We start from the raw sequence: 18,508 nt of genomic DNA, 5'->3' as shown, positions 1-18,508 counted from the left end.
TTCAGAAAATGCATGCTAACAGAAATCATTTTATTCTAACAACTTTCTAAGTTTATAAGAGCAATATTTAAAATATGTCGCTATTTTTGTGCCTTTGTCCCCCCCATTATTTTAGACATTGTCCAGATTTCTTGCACCAAGAGTTTGAGAGGTATGGTTGTATATATGCAAAATATTAAATTATTTTATGCAGTTATAAAACCAAAATGCATGGTTTGCACTATACATTTCCTGAGGCATGCTTAGTAGATTGTGGTACTCACATTATTCTGTTGAAAATGCCTAGCTCCACCAATGTGGCCTCTTTCATTGCAATGTATACTGTGGAGTGGCCAAAGATAAGTTTAAATTGCATGCACATGACTGATGTTAGACTGTACATGCAAGTTAAAGGTTTGTAAGGCTTTCGTTGCCTTATGAGTATGAAAGAAACAAGACTGATGTTGCTGTGACAGTGTGCACACATATAATAATATGGAAATAGTGGTGAAAAGAATCACCGATACCTGTGCAGCCATTCCAGTAATAATATTAAATGATGAAAAAAAGCATATTTTTCACCAACCTGCATGGTGTGAATAGTAGAACGTGTGTGACTGTACGTACATGTTTTGTATGTGTGTAGAAAAATGCAGAAGGACAAGACACATACACTGATATGCCAGGAAAGAAACAGAATATTTGTTTATTTATTTGTTTTTACTGACTGGGAAAGTCCGACTGGGTACCGCCCATTTTCATCGGAGGCCTGGGGAGAAAAGTCCCATCACAGTACATTTATATTAACAAGTGAAATTCAGACAGTTCTCAGAAAAAAACAATTACAGTTCTCAGGGAAAAAAAAACAAACAAACATAATTACAAGACAATTATATACAGTTAAGCATTTACATCAGTATGTTTAAGTCTATACAGTTCTGGTAGCGCTAATTTTTTTCGAAGGAGCAAATGGATTTATACTGTAGAAGGGGAAAACATTGTAAAGAAGCTTAGTTTTCTTATATTTCAGTGCAGAAAGGTTTGTAAAGGGTTCAAGAGATATAATGAAGTAAGGTATAAAATTATGCAGGAGAGGAGATATTAGTATTGAATAGGAGGATATAATATAATATGAGTGAAAGACAATGGTACAGGATTAGTTCTAGCTAGGCTGTGTTTTCCAAAGTGGTGTATCTGGAAGGTTCATTACTTAGGTATATAGGGAATGCATGAGGGGGAATAATGATATGTCATACATATTAATAGCTGGTACAAGTGCCATAACATGCATGTTGATATAAATAAGTGTATCAAAGTGCACACGTCAATACAATATACAATGATGTTATAAATCACATTACACCCTAAAGTGAGTCTTGTTAAAAACATTAGTAAAACCTGCATAATGGTGCAGTGATATACCTCACATCCAGGTGAAACAACATCATGTATTAATAAGTGATGCGTTGATAAACTAAATCTCACATGAGCTGTACACTGACTTGTGGCAAATGTTTGTTATCCTCTGCGTCTATGTCAATAATTGGATTGCACAAATGTTGGCCAAGCCAACTTTCTAGACAGTATTTTTTTTTTAAGAAGAACACTTGACAAGAACTATCTCAGGACATTGATTACTTAATGTGCTCTTTGCTGAATGGCACTCATCTAATACATCATTATACTGGACATGCTCATAAGGAAGTACAGTACAGAATGCAATAACAGTGACTACCCAACTAAAAACACAAAGACATATTATAACAAAGACACACTCACACTTTGTGATGATTATGAAGCACTCTACACATAAAGAAATGATGAATAATACTTCACCTCCTGTAAATGTTTGCATAAAGTCATGCAATACAGATCATTATTTTGGGGGGAAATAAATATTGCATGTATGCTTTCACTGACACTCAGCATTTAAATCTTACCAGACTTGAACAAATGCCAAGGTCAGATCTCAAAAGGAGGGGTATCAACCCTTGACACTACAGAAAGAGGCATATCTGATGTCTCATGAAGAACACAATTGAAGGATTACATCACTATCCTATTGTAATGTGTGTGTGCCTGCCCTAACATGGAGTGTAAAACCTAAAAAAGTGTCGCTCCCGTTGTACCATATCTGCATTATTTGGTTAAGCCACTCTTGTCTGCCACAAATGTCTGACAAAACAGATGTTACCAGGTTCAACTCCCTACCAGTCATGTTACCCGCTCTGCAGAGGTCTGTACTAACTGCATTTGCAACAGAAGATAGTGATGGAGGTGGACACAAAGAACACTCTTCATGGTGTGAAGTGCAAAAGGCTTTTGATGTTAATTTGTCCAATACAACTTATTCTGAGAGATCAAAAGCACATAGCAATATTATATTAAATTATTTAATAGGGTATAGATTTTTTATCTTACATATTAGTTTTTTATCTTACATATTATTTTTTATCTTACATATTAGTTTTTTCATGTTATATATTAGTTATATATATCTTTAACCAAAATATACAATGTTGCTATACACCGTATAGTTGTTTACATCAGTGGAATGATTATATCCATTTAATGTATTTATTGTACTTACATGATTGTTACTTTCACATTCATTAGGAATAAGGCAGTATTACTATTATTTTTAACACTAAACGGATATAAATCAATTTGGTTATATGTTGATAGCATTAGAAGGATATGTATTTAATAGATTCATATAGCACACATTCCAAGTATTTTGGCATAGTATTATTTTTATTCATATTTTTATTTTTATTTTTAAAATCACAATGAAATACGTAGATGGAGTGATATTCATACCAAAACCTATATTTAATGTGAGCAACTAGTGGGCATATCAGGGACTATTTACCTACCTATTTACCTATTTATTTATTAGCTACACATTGGTTTTTATATATATATATATGTAAGTAAATATACCTTTAAGAATGGACAAGCATTTTTTGGCGCCTTAAAGTTGATTTAAACTGACTGAACGCTTCCTTAAGCAGTTCTGAGGAAGACCAGCTGTTTATGGTTGAAAGCGCTTAACTGCTGTTATTTTTTCAATGTGTTCCTGGGTGCTATTCCTTGTATGTGTTTCGTTTTTTTACAAGTGTCGCTGTTTGGATTGTATATGTTTGGCGTTATGTGGATTAAATACTTGGTTTGAAATCGTGGTGTCTATCTGGACAGTTTCGCTTATTGGTGGTTCCGGAGTACATTTTGGTGTTTCACACTTGAAATTCCTTGGATTATGATGTCGTCTCCTACTTCGGCAGCCCCCGGCGAGAAAGCCGGTAGCACACATAGCAATGAAAATCCAGCGCCAGCTTTACAAACAGCTTTAGCAATGGACACAGCACCAGAAAGGAAACGAAATATGGAAGCGTTCAATACTGAATTAGCGGAGCTTAGAGGTGAGGTTAAACATTTTACCGCACTTGTCACAAGATTATTATCTGGCGTTCTTGAACCTAATCAATCAGTTCTGCCATTACCAGGTAATAATAAAGACTATGGAGAATGTGATTTTAAAAGTACTTTGAATAATTCTGATGTATGCCCACTTGCTCCTACTGTTACCAAGTCGGGATTGACTAATGGGACTAACCAGACTAAATCAAGTCGAGCAAAACATCTGGGTATGAAACATGACATTGACCACAGCAACCGTAATGATTGCATCGACAACCCATTAGATCACTATGTTGTGCATTCAGATGAAAGTATTGACATACCTAACGGACAGAAGTCGAGACACATCAGTCCTACACAAAGATTGGACATTACTGTACCTCTTTCCAGTAGTAACATCAATATTTCCGATTTTACATTTGACTTTTCCCCATATGACTGTGACCATGAATCCAAGAGGACAGGTACCAAACCGAAAAGAATGTTACCTACCAAAACTTATTCAACAGTTACGGCCAATAAAGTAGAAAACATAGCGAAGGGGTCTGTAAAGTATCATATACCATCGCAGTCTGCGTTAGACCCCCCAGTTAGTTTGGAAAATCCTGATTTATTTAACAAGTTTCTATCTTTTGACTTCAATGTGGACAGTGTTGAAGTTTCTGATCAAGTAGCTTCCTTACATGATGGGAGTAATAGTGTTGTAACGACCAGTTTGAAGTCCATGATTTACACTCTTGGGAAGAAACTTAAAACTATTAATGGACTAAAGGTGGACAACATGTTCTTACAGAAATGTTTAGACTATAAGATTGTACCTAAGGGACTTAGGTTTTTCAAGCTACCATTAGGCATTGATTTAACCAATTCTAGTACAAAGGAATTTAACAATTTTTTTGATGAATGTGGTTTCAATTACATAGGTATTTTAATGAAGTATCATGATGAAAGATTGAGTAAAATTATTCATGAAGTGGAGGTTTTGAATACACAGATTGTCAATGATTTATTGTTTAAGGATTGTGAAAGATTATACAACAAGCAATATTTCGAGGCCAAAAAATGGGCAGATAATTTATGTAAGAGGAAACTAGATAAAATCAAAAGGGATAGGGAACTATATCACAAACAACAAGTATATGTGTGGCCGAAAAAACAGAATTATTATGTAGGGCAGAACAATCGGGGACGAAATAGTGATTATAAGGAAAAGCTAAGGGATGATATGCCATCTGTGAATGTAGATAACTATGACAAACAGAATCATATGGATTTTCGGACACATCAGGAGGGCAATCACCCTCCATACCAGAGAAGAGGTCCAAACTTTTACGTCAGGGGGAAATGGTAAGAGAGATCTTACCATTAACAGAAACATCAAGTAATCCCAATATATCGAATACATTCATCACACACACTAAATCTATAGGTGATAGTAATCATGAGGTAATTGATCATGATAGAGACAAGGAAGTAGTGTATGAAGGTAAAGTTGCTTCATATCGACATTTCAATATCTACAACTATACGGATTTACAGATTACTAAGATACATTTTAACTTGTTTGAGAAGGGATTGAAATTTATACCCAATCCCAAATTTTCTTTAACTAATGTACTGATTGATTTTAAAAAATATATCAGGAAAATTAATTTAGAGGTCTTTTTTAAAGACAAGAATATTAAGAATGCTAATAGTACAGACAGTGATGTAAACATTGGACATAATTTGTCTATCAAGAGTAAGTTTACACCTCTGAATCACCCCATTGACACCTTTGACAAGGTTGTCACTAGAGAGATTTATAGTGAGTATAATCAACTTAGGAAGATGAAAGGGAATACTAACTTGACTTTGAAGAAGAGGGATTACTCCAATCATTGAGAAATAATAATACTATAAGACTCATGAAACCCGACAAAGGGGGAGGTATTGCAATCTATGACAACATGAAATATACACAAAAAATTTATGATATTTTACACAATACAGGAAATTATGTAACCATTTCTAGGAATGAATTACATATTGCTTACCGTAGAATTGATTCATATATTGAAGAATACTCATTGGATGCGAGAATTACTAATGAGATATACAAATTCATTAAAGTAGAACATCCTAGGTTGGCTACTATGGTGGGCATCCCGAAAATTCATAAAGATATCAATGATCCTCCCCTGAGACCTATAGTTTCGGGCAGTTATTCAAAAACTTTCAAGATGGGAAAGTTTATTGACACTATTTTGAAAAACATTTACACTCTCATTCCACATATGGTTAAGGATTCGTGGTGTTTCCTTTCCAAGTATCCAGTTTCGAATGCAGAGAACATGGAATTCAAATATATAATCACTATAGATGTGATTGATTTGTTCTCATGTATTCCTAAACAAGAGGGTTTGGAAGCCTTCTCCAACAGCTTGAGGAGACATACAGACTTGGAATGGGACACCATATGTCTATTAACAGAGATGATGTCATTAGTGTTAGAAAATAATTATATTTATTTTGAAGGAGAGTTATTTAAGCAGACCAGGGGCGTAGCAATGGGGGCGGCTTGTGCCCCCATCTACGCCAACCTTGTCATGCTTAATTGGGAGGATGAAGTTTTGTTTAACAACCCGTATTTCTCTTATGTCAAGTATTATTCTAGATTTTTAGATGATTTATACTTACTATGGCAAGGAAGTAAAGATGACCTACTAGACTTTTTAGAATTTATTAAAAATAGCAGTGATTATCTTAAGTTTACTTATAATATTGATCCAAAAGGATTACCATACTTGGACACTATGGTAACACATGATGAGGGGAAAATAACATCTAAAATTTATAGGAAGGCTACCTTCTCTAACAATTACTTGGACTATACCAGTTGTCACCCTCCAAAGGTCAAATACAATGTCTTTAAAGGACAATGTATAAGAGCCGCAAGAATGGTCTCCGAGCTTACAGATTTGAAAAAAGAATTAATACAAATTCAAAGTTATTTTTTAGAAAGGGGTTACCCAAGAAGTATGATGACTGAGACTGTGACATATATATTAGAACACTGGGGTATAAAGTACAAACCACTATTGGGATCAGGAGATATTCAAATTTGCCCCAATTTGAACACTAAAGGAGTGGGACCGAGTTATTTAAGGGCATGTATTTTACCTTACAATATAGCCACTGAAAAAATTCAACAAATTATTTTAAAATTTTGGTATTTGATTAGCAGTGATCAATACTTGGTTAGTATATTGGGTAGTAAGCCTAAATTTGTGTATAGGATGGGTAAAAATATGAAAAAACTGTTAGAACATCACACAGGAGTAAGTAAGAATTTCAAACCTCAAATAGGAAGTAAAAAGTGTGGTTTCTGCAATTATTGTAAATATATAAACTGTGCTAATAGAATTGTATTAAAGAATGGACACAGAAGTGTTATTATATGCAAAAAAGGAAATTGTAATACTAAAAATGTTATCTATTTAGCTTTATGTGACTCCTGTGACGCATATTATGTGGGGAGGACGGAACGAAGTTTGAAAAAGCGCATATATGACCATTTATATTGCATTAGGACCAAGGATGTTACTAATGCTTTGTATAGACACGTTCACACATTGGGGGCAGAACACACTTTTAAATTTTCAATATTGGAGGAGATTCCTAGTAATCCTATGGGCGGTGATGTAAAAGGATTAATAGCCTATAGAGAGGCTTGGTGGCAGTTATATACTGATGCAACGTGCCCACCGGGTTTAAATGACAATATATCTATTAAAAGTTTATTATTATAGTGGCATTATTGTTTGAAATTCAAACAATTCACATATAGCCCACCAGTGTCTAGTAAGGATCACATGTCTCATAATGTACATATATTAGCTACTTACAATCATATTACTATGTGTTTTAAATTCACATACATTTTAGTAATTATTGTGAATACCTGCGTATTCATGACACTCAGTACATTTAGCTTAGGCTTTTAAATTATTAAATTATATTAAATTATTTAATAGGGTATAGATTTTTTATCTTACATATTAGTTTTTTATCTTACATATTATTTTTTATCTTACATATTAGTTTTTTCATGTTATATATTAGTTATATATATCTTTAACCAAAATATACAATGTTGCTATATACCGTATAGTTGTTTACATCAGTGGAATGATTATATCCATTTAATGTATTTATTGTACTTACATGATTGTTACTTTCACATTCATTAGGAATAAGGCAGTATTATTATTATTTTTAACACTTAATGGATATAAATCAATTTGGTTATATGTTGATAGCATTAGAAGGATATGTATTTAATAGATTCATATAGCACACATTCCAAGTATTTTGGCATAGTATTATTTTTATTCATATTTTTATTTTTATTTTTAAAATCACAATGAAATACGTAGATGGAGTGATATTCATACCAAAACCTATATTTAATGTGAGCAACTAGTGGGCATATCAGGGACTATTTACCTACCTATTTACCTATTTATTTATTAGCTACACATTGGTTTTTATATATATATGTAAGTAAATATACCTTTAAGAATGGACAAGCATTTTTTGGCGCCTTAAAGTTGATTTAAACTGACTGAACGCTTCCTTAAGCAGTTCTGAGGAAGACCAGCTGTTTATGGTTGAAAGCGCTTAACTGCTGTTATTTTTTCAACGTGTTCCTGGGTGCTATTCCTTGTATGTGTTTCGTTTTTTTACAAGTGTTGCTGTTTGGATTGTATATGTTTGGCGTTATGTGGATTAAATACTTGGTTTGAAATCGTGGTGTCTATCTGGACAGTTTCGCTTATTGGTGGTTCCGGAGTACATTTTGGTGTTTCACACTTGAAATTCCTTGGATTTAGATTGTGGTACTCACATTATTCTATTGAAAATGCCTAGCTCCACCAATGTGGCCTCTTTCATTGCAATGTATACTGTGGAGTGGCCAAAGATAAGTTTAAATTGCATGCACATGACTGATGTTAGACTGTACATGCAAGTTAAAGGTTTGTAAGGCTTTCGTTGCCTTATGAGTATAAAAGAAACAAGACTGATGTTGCTGTGACAGTGTGCACACATATAATAATATGGAAATAGTGGTGAAAAGAATCACCGATACCTGTGCAGCCATTCCAGTAATAATATTAAATGATGAAAAAAAGCATATTTTTCACCAACCTGCATGGTGTGAATAGTAGAACGTGTGTGACTGTACGTACATGTTTTGTATGTGTGTAGAAAAATGCAGAAGGACAAGACACATACACTGATATGCCAGGAAAGAAACAGAATATTTGTTTATTTATTTGTTTTTACTGACTGGGAAAGTCCGACTGGGTACCGCCCATTTTCATCGGAGGCCTGGGGAGAAAAGTCCCATCACAGTACATTTATATTAACAAGTGAAATTCAGACAGTTCTCAGAAAAAAACAATTACAGTTCTCAGGGAAAAAAAAACAAACAAACATAATTACAAGACAATTATATACAGTTAAGCATTTACATCAGTATGTTTAAGTCTATACAGTTCTGGTAGCGCTAATTTTTTTCGAAGGAGCAAATGGATTTATACTGTAGAAGGGGAAGACATTGTAAAGAAGCTTAGTTTTCTTATATTTCAGTGCAGAAAGGTTTGTAAAGGGTTCAAGAGATATAATGAAGTAAGGTATAAAATTATGCAGGAGAGGAGATATTAGTATTGAATAGGAGGATATAATATAATATGAGTGAAAGACAATGGTACAGGATTAGTTCTAGCTAGGCTGTGTTTTCCAAAGTGGTGTATCTGGAAGGTTCATTACTTAGGTATATAGGGAATGCATGAGGGGGAATAATGATATGTCATACATATTAATAGCTGGTACAAGTGCCATAACATGCATGTTGATATAAATAAGTGTATCAAAGTGCACACGTCAATACAATATACAATGATGTTATAAATCACATTACACCCTAAAGTGAGTCTTGTTAAAAACATTAGTAAAACCTGCATAATGGTGCAGTGATATACCTCACACCCAGGTGAAACATCATCATGTATTAATAAGTGATGCGTTGATAAACTAAATCTCACATGAGCTGTACACTGACTTGTGGCAAATGTTTGTTATCCTCTGCGTCTATGTCAATAATTGGATTGCACAAATGTTGGCCAAGCCAACTTTCTAGACAGTATTTTTTTTTAAGAAGAACACTTGACAAGAACTATCTCAGGACATTGATTACTTAATGTGCTCTTTGCTGAATGGCACTCATCTAATACATCATTATACTGGACATGCTCATAAGGAAGTACAGTACAGAATGCAATAACAGTGACTACCCAACTAAAAACACAAAGACATATTATAACAAAGACACACTCACACTTTGTGATGATTATGAAGCACTCTACACATAAAGAAATGATGAATAATACTTCACCTCCTGTAAATGTTTGCATAAAGTCATGCAATACAGATCATTATTTTGGGGGGAAATAAATATTGCATGTATGTTTTCACTGACATACTCAGCATTTAAATCTTACCAGACTTGAACAAATGCCAAGGTCAGATCTCAAAAAGAGGGGTATCAACCCTTGACACTACAGAAAGAGGCATATCTGATGTCGCATGAAGAACACAATTGAAGGATTACATCACTATCCTATTGTAATGTGTGTGTGCCTCCCCTAACATGGAGTGTAAAACCTAAAAAAGTGTCGCTCCCATTGTACCATATCTGCATTATTTGGTTAAGCCACTCTTGTCTGCCACAAATGTCTGACAAAACAGATGTTACCAGGTTCAACTCCCTACCAGTCATGTTACCCGCTCTGCAGAGGTCTGTACTAACTGCATTTGCAACAGAAGATAGTGATGGAGGTGGTCACAAAGAACACACTTCATGGTGTGAAGTGCAAAAGGCTTTTGATGTTAATTTGTCCAATACAACTTATTCTGAGAGATCAAAAACACATAGCAATGTTACTGTTCACACAAGGGTAAACAGACCAATATCAGTGTTGATTTGCTAAGCCACTCTTGTCATTTTGCACATATACAGACCCAGATTTGAACCACTGTCTATCTGCATAAATATACTATATAAGTTGCTATTAACCATATGCACCACAGGAGCACTGTCACCAGATGAATCACATAACACCTATTTGACTGGCACAAAATCCACAATGTGTTGAATGTTTTTGCCTGAATTAAAACTGGATAGAACTAAACTGATGCAATGCTGTATGTGTTAGATCCAAACACTCACATTTATATTGCCCTTTGCTGGAGATGAACAAGTGCCTAGGTAAGTCCACACTCTATAGAAATATGTTTAGAGCCACAGGTGAAGTCGGAACACAACTTTAAGACAGAACATATTTGAAGGCATGACATCATCATTTTGGAGCAAACCAGTTGTTTTAGTTAAAAGTAATGCAGGAGCCCACTCTTACTGTAATTGTACTGATTGCAACTGTGATGGATGGAAGTTATGCACAGTAGTATACTGACACACACTGATACTATTCAGTCACTGTGTGTTTCGAATACCTAAATATGTGGCCACAGAAGCTACATATTGTCTAGATTGCACATACCACAGGAGAAGTCTTACTACAAATTTGAGATAGTGTGCATTTGAAGGCATCAGATCATCTTATTGCTGTAAGGCATATGTGTGCCTTTAAATTCGTTCAAAGCCATGTGCTCTGTTTGTCACAAAATGCTGCATAATGGTAAGTTTACCCAAACATGTGTTGCATATTGCAATCATCCCTGTAAACATAGAAGCACAATCATGCAAATGTCTACATAATCCCAGATTTGAATTCCTGGCTTACCAAGTCAAAAAGTTACAGAACATTGTATCCTTTCCTCACACAAAAGGAGAAGGCTTACTAATGTGCTGAGATATATCACATTTCAACAAATGGCCTTACCAATGTTTAACAAAGCAGTTGTGTGTGCTAAAATGGACAGAAAGCATTATGAGTCCAATCCATCTATACATGTACATATACACATCAGTATGTTGCAGATAAGATGCACGTGATAACAGTGGAAGAATTTGATGGTGGAGCCCTCTCCCAGTTTAAATGTTTCTCATGATTTGAGGTGTATACATTAGATGTATGGGAGAATTCAGTCCTACCTACTACTACACACACTCATGATATGATAATAACGGTCCCTCCATACTGCTGTCAGTGTGCGCACATCTCTACCTCATAGTGTAAGAAATCTGGACAAAGTGTAACATAAATGGGGGACGAAGGCTCAAAAATAGAGACAGGTTTTAAATATTGCTCTTATAAACCTAGAAAGTTGCTACATTAACAGGGTTTGTGTTAACTCACATTTTCTAAAGGATTTGAATTCCGAAACTCAAGTGTATGTCATTATTTACTGACCTCTATACTTAGAAAATCCCACTGATTTGACAGAAAACCACTAATTTTACAAGGAACAGACCAAAAATATGAGGCAAAAATCTGGACAGTCTGCAAAAATCTGTGCAGTTGAGGGATTTGTCAGTCTGTCTTTCCATAAAACAGTGAGGCTAAGCACAGTAGTGTGAGGGGCAGCAGACTAATGTGTCTGAAGACAAAAACTCACCACTTTGTGCCATAAGACATGAGCTGACACTGACCACCAGTTACTACTGCTGCTCGCTGCCAGGTACTGCATAAAGACCGAGGACAAAAGAGCTGAGACAGAAGGAGGGAAGAGAGGGAAAGGGGGAGACAAAGAGAGAGAGACAGAGAAGGAGTTTAATTTTGGGACATTTCTGTTCATCTTTGTGGTGTGTTACAATTAGGTTTGTAATCATAATAAATCTGTTGTATACAATACAGTGTTTCCAATAGGGACCAATCAGGGTTAGGAAAGTATAAACATGATTAAGACATAAGTACGATAATGGTGAGTTAACAACATAAACAGCCAACAGTTTCACACATAATAATCAGAGAAAAACAACTCTAAAGTTCTGTAGACTGCTTTTTTCATAGTGTCAAGGGTTTGAATCCAGACATGTAAATTACCTCAACAAACCATACAGAAACTTGCAGTTTATAATGTTAAAATCACTTATTTGAAGGGACAGTGGCAAAAGATGCAAGCAATGAAGAATGTAAGGAACAAGCTTCATCCCATTAATGACAATTGCAATATCCTGTAAAACGTACATTATGTCCAGCAGCCTAATAAATGTTAAAAGTAAATGTCTCACAATAGTGCTATTAGTCTGCATGTCTATAGAGCAGCAGTGTCAAACACATTTGCATGAAGATAACCAGACTAATGCATGTGTTGACAAAAACTCAACTTTTTTTTTGCCATAGGACATGAAATGCCATTTATTGTCACTCAGCATTGGTATACAATGTCAACCAGCACATAAATGCTGAGGACAAAGATCAAGTGCTTTTCTGGGTCATTTCTGGCCCTATGTGTTATGTGTGAATCTATTTTTTGCCAAGATTAAAAGTGTGAACAAGGCGTTAATAGGACATTGGTGAAAATGTAGGCAAGCAGAGGGTAGGGCATAGGAAAGAATAAAGAAATGTGCAGGATGGTGGTGGGAGAGCACCATAGCTGGGTCTACTTCAGTTTACAGATTTAACAAATGACAGAAATTGAAAACAATGAGACGACAACATCCAAAAGGCACAACAACGAATGTTCACAAACCCAAAACTCAAGACACCGAAAAAGCAGCTGCGGATGTTGTACAAAGTTTTTTTTGGAACCTCATAGCTTTTGAATTGAGATCTCTGTACAGTGAGGATCGGGAAATTCACCCTTTTCCCCACTGTAGTGTGAACTTGGATTTGGTATATATAATTTGCAGGGGGTGTGGCATCACAAAAAACACAGAAATAGGTTGTTGTGAAGATAAACAGAACACTTCATTCATTCATCATTTCACTGGAATGATTATGATCCAGAAAGTGCTCCATGTTTGCCACAGAAGTTGCTGTAAATCACAATGTAGTTTAAAGGGACAGATGTCTATTTCCTCTTGTAATGGATTGAATGTGTTTGTTTCAATTTTGTAAGTTTCGCTTTTGTGAACATTCATTTTTCTGCAGTTTCAATGTTGTCATTCTCTACAGTTTTGGTCAAATGTTAATTTGGTAAAGTGACATAAATCCCCACTTCTTCCTTACATAAATATAGACTTGTAACCAGAATTTGCTGAATTTGGATAGTCACCACATCAGGGCTGGGTGACAACAGCAGAATAATGTTGTATGACCAACTGAAGCAAATCAAGTGTGTCAAGCAGACTCATAGGCAAAGTGAAGAGCTATGTATGGGGTGTAATTTTTTTTTTTTGCGGGGGAACAGGTGACATTTTGTTTTTAGAGAGAGAGTACTGTTGGAGAAGGTGGTTAAGAATGAGAAGGTCAGGTAGGTAGATAGGTTAGGGTAGGTTAGGTAGCATGCACAGATATTTAGCACATATAAGACAGGCAGGGATGGTGATGAACACAAAAGGTTGGGGTCAACATGATTGGGTATAGGTAGGGGATATCAGTAGTGCATCCATATTCAACTTGAGTACTTTGAGACTAGTTCTCATTCTTAGCACCATCATCACTATCTCCTGTCTTAGATTCCTGGGTCAGTACTAGACCCAGCATTGATTATGCAATTTAATGCAGGACCTTTTCTACTCCATCATTTTGGGCACTGACCCCCTTCTCCATGATGTCTTTCATCATCCCTGTCAGCTCCTGATGGGCAAAAAAATTGCTACTTCCAGTATTACTCCTGATGGGTACCACTGTACCAACAGATGTGGCAGAGCTACCTGACTCAGCTGGAGCAGATAGTGCAGGAGTTGTGGTGGCAACACTGACAGGTTGTGACCCAGGTGTGCCTAGTGTCTGTATTGCCTGTGATGGTGCTGCCACATACATCTATGTGGGCCAAACCCCAGTGTTTAGAGTAACTCCCTTTGCTAATGGTCTTCTGTGTTGCAACTACAATGTTTCCAAAAAATAAATAAAAAGAGAGAGATAGAGAGAGAGAGAGAGAGAGAGAGAGAGAGAGAGAGATAGGGTTGGGGAGACAAGACATAAGTAATAATAGCAATGCTATGTCAAATTATTATTTCAGTACACAAATATTGCCGCATAAATATGCTCACCTTTGATATGATGTGAAGGCATTAATGTGCCATACAATAAATCAGTTTCAGTGCTGTTATAAACCATATAGAAACAGTTATTTGAGTATGGCATATCAGATATATGTATCCAAGTAAAGAAAATTACCTCAAATGCAATGTTTAATGTCATTTAATATTGCAGTAAATAACTTATACATACTATCTGGAATAAAAGTCAATTTCTGCTGCTATGAACTGAACCTAGACACAGCTAAGTTATTAATGTATTCATTGCCTAATGCAATCACTAAGAGCTACTGGAATAGGCATGTATGCTTGATATAAAGATTAAGTATGCCCGCCCAAGCTGATATGGACTGATGCCCTGAAAATTATGATCTGGCTTGCATTCATACCTGATGCATACTTACTCCATGTGTCTCGGAGGTAAGACAGTCTCTCCTGATGTGCATCTCTGTTCTGGGCAATGTTTCAACAGCTGCACAAAACATAAAAAGACAAGAAATGGAAGCATAATAAACAACTGTATTGGCTTGGAAATCCATGCTTTATTATTATTGACTGATGATGTGTCCCGGTACTTATACAACTCAGCACTGGTTGCAGTCCTAAATTCACCTGCTTGTGTCTTTTCATGTCACCATAATGGTGATGACATTGTTCCCCAGTGTGTGAATTCCAGTTGTACTGCAGACAGCCGTGGCCAAGCCATTGCAAGCTTCAGTCTTGTACTGAAACCTGGTATAGTCCTCCTGCGGAAGCTTATGGCTCTAGCACTTGATGATGCATGCCACAAATATCCTGAACTCCTCTTCACATCACCTTTTGGCTCTAAATGGATTACCATACTCACCTTCGCCTATCATGTATTCTGAAGGACTCCTAGAACTACGTCTCTGAACTGGCACCCTGTTCAGATCTCACATGTATCAGCCTGTGCACAATGACTCATGGCCTTGCCAGCTGCATTTGTGCAACTGAAAACACAAAGAAGGTATGGCAGAGAGATTGAGAATGATTCCTTCAAAAAACAATGAAGGTGTAAAATGTCAGTGAGATGTGGCCACGTTATGAATTGGGACATACAAAATACAAATATTGACTAATACAATCTGGGAATCAAACTAATGAGAAAAAAGAAGAGCAAAATAATAAATGTTGCTTATTAACAATGTCACAGCAGAATTTACTTTTTTAAGGAATAAGCTAAGGTATAAACATTTCAGCATGATTGGAAATGTAGTTAAGAGATGTCTGCATGTGTGTCACTTTAGCTACTGGAGTTCAATGTAAAAGGCAGTATTTTTGGCTGGGAATATATTTCATATGCGTGCAGTTGTATGTCCAGGGTAGTACATGTTGGAGTAGGTTCCATACATACTTTACATGGCATACTGTTATATGTGATGAGTCATACTCATTTTGAATAAATATTGTGAACATTATACCTATGCAAGTGCATTTTGATTTAACTATCAATATTGTTATACTTAACATAATTTGCACACATATTTGAGTTATATAGCAATTAATGATAGTTTTGTTGCAAAATTCATGTTTGCAATTGTTTTTTCTATTTTCTATTTAATGTTACATTCCTAATACAAATTGTATCTTATTGACTCTTCAGTAAAATTACCTGTAAACTGCATTTGAGCCCTGCATTACATGTGCTCTTTCTTCAAACTCCATGCAATTACACCTTATACCACAGAGACATGTTCATTTTTGTCACGCAGTACTGTCTATAGTGCTGATGGCAGTACGATGGCACCAGTCTCATTTGCTCTACACAGGGCAGGCCAAATTACATTTTAGATTTTTTTACCTTCAGATGTGAACCATTGTTTAGCACGGCAAAGAGGCCAACAATGTAAAAACAAATTCCACAAGGCAGCTAAGTGGGCCCAAATGGTAAAAACAAAGTACAGTAAATAAAACCAAAGATCCAACTGTCTCATATAAGGCAATTTACTATAAAACAAAAAAGCTTTCAAGTCTCCAAGACTCTTTCTTAGTGTTACAATAAATTACTACATTGACATCACTCATTTATTTAATAGACCAGCCTATAAAAGCAAAGCTGGCAATCACATGATACTTACATACTTAAATATTGATATAAATACCAAATCATACATAAAATATTCATATAAATTTTTTTTCTTCATCGATTACAAAATCTAATTACTCAACTACATTTACTAAGTAACAAAACTATGCCTATCTTTTAAAAGCGGTTTAACAATATTTGTAACATTAAGCCCTGGTGGTTGATCGGCTCTAAAATGATTTATCCATTTACACTCAGCAATTTCAGTTCTATTGGTTAGGTCCCCCTTCTTTTATTAGTATATAAGTTTTACAGTACCCTAAATTTAAATAAATGATCACTACCTTGCATTATGATGTGCTTAAAAAGTGTGTTGGTATCTATCCTTCTACGAATTTCTGATAAATGTGATGGTATTTTATCCATTAATTTGGTGACACCTCCCATGAGGCCTATAGTTTCTAGTAGTCAATGGATTACCACAGCTTTGTCTAAATATTTGGAAAACCAATTGCATGAATTATCAGTATATAGTAAGATCCTTATCAAAGATACTAATGATTTTCTTAATGCATTATACAATTGGTTAAATGAACAATAAAAAGAAAAAAAAAACTTTAGGTAATCTGATATTGGACACAATGGATATAAAGTCCCTTTTTAAAGTAATTCCAAATGATGTTGGGAGTCAATATATTAGAGAAGTTTCTTGTATTTATAGTAAATTTCTAACATCTAATATAGAGATGATTTGTTCAATGTTGGACATAATACTCTGTAATAATGTATTCTTGTTTAACAATGAGTTCTTCCACCACTTACTAGAAGTGGCTATGGGAACACCTGTGGCTAACAGCTATGCTAACCTGGTACTTTCTAGGTGGGAAGACCTATATATATGTAACACTACTGATAGTGTAACAACATTTCAGAATGAGAATTTAGTTTTCTATAAGTGTTTTGTCAATGATATTTTTCTTCTTTGGGCAGGCAGTATTGAAACTCTGAAGGGATTTGGGGATGACCTACAGAGAACTACTGAATTTTTACAATTTGAACATAATTAGTCTTCTAATAATATGAATTTCTTGGATTTGAATGTTATATATACAAATGGTAGGTTTGATACAACAGTACATAGAACCCCCCTCCACACAAACTATCAGATGCATTCATGCTAATAGTATGCACACTAGGAAGATAACAGACCCCACTATTAATAAAAAGACTATGACCCCTTGTCATAATTGTAGTTTCTGTAAGTATATAGATTTACAAAAAGTGTTTTTACATCCCTTCTCAAATCAGATATTTCCCTTCACTGTGTTTGCCACATGTATGACTGAAAATGTTGTTTACCTTGCTAACTGTGAAAAATTTTGTTTTTATATAGGTAAGACAAATCAAAAATTAAAGGATAGAATAGCATCACATTTATCAGAAATTCATAGAAAGATAGATATCAACGCACCTTCTAAGCAGATCATAATGCAAGGTAGTGATCATTTATTTAAATTTAGGATACTAGAAAAGTTATATCTTAATAAAAGAGGGGGGCCTAACCAATAGAACTAAAATTGCTGAGTATAAATGAATAAATAATTTTAGAGGTGGTCAACCACCAGGGCGTAATGTTACAAATAGGCTAAACTGCTTTTAAAAGATAGGCATAGTTATGTTACATAGTAAATATATTTAAGTATTTAGATTAATTGAACAAAGAATTTATGTTAATATTTTATATATGATTTGGTATTTATATCAATATTTCAGTATCATGTGATCTTGACCTCTTTACCACAATCAACAGAAAGTGCTGGAGGGATAGGTTCATAACCCAGAGACTGCCTATGCTATGGATTAGACTTCCCATACATGTCAAACAGAGCACCTCACTGGCCCTCTTCAAG

Source organism: Protopterus annectens, chromosome 3.part1, assembly GCF_019279795.1.
Source record: "Protopterus annectens isolate FY-2018-M chromosome 3.part1, PAN1.0, whole genome shotgun sequence".
Lineage (NCBI taxonomy): Eukaryota > Metazoa > Chordata > Ceratodontiformes > Protopteridae > Protopterus > Protopterus annectens.
This window is presented reverse-complemented; position numbering follows the sequence as displayed.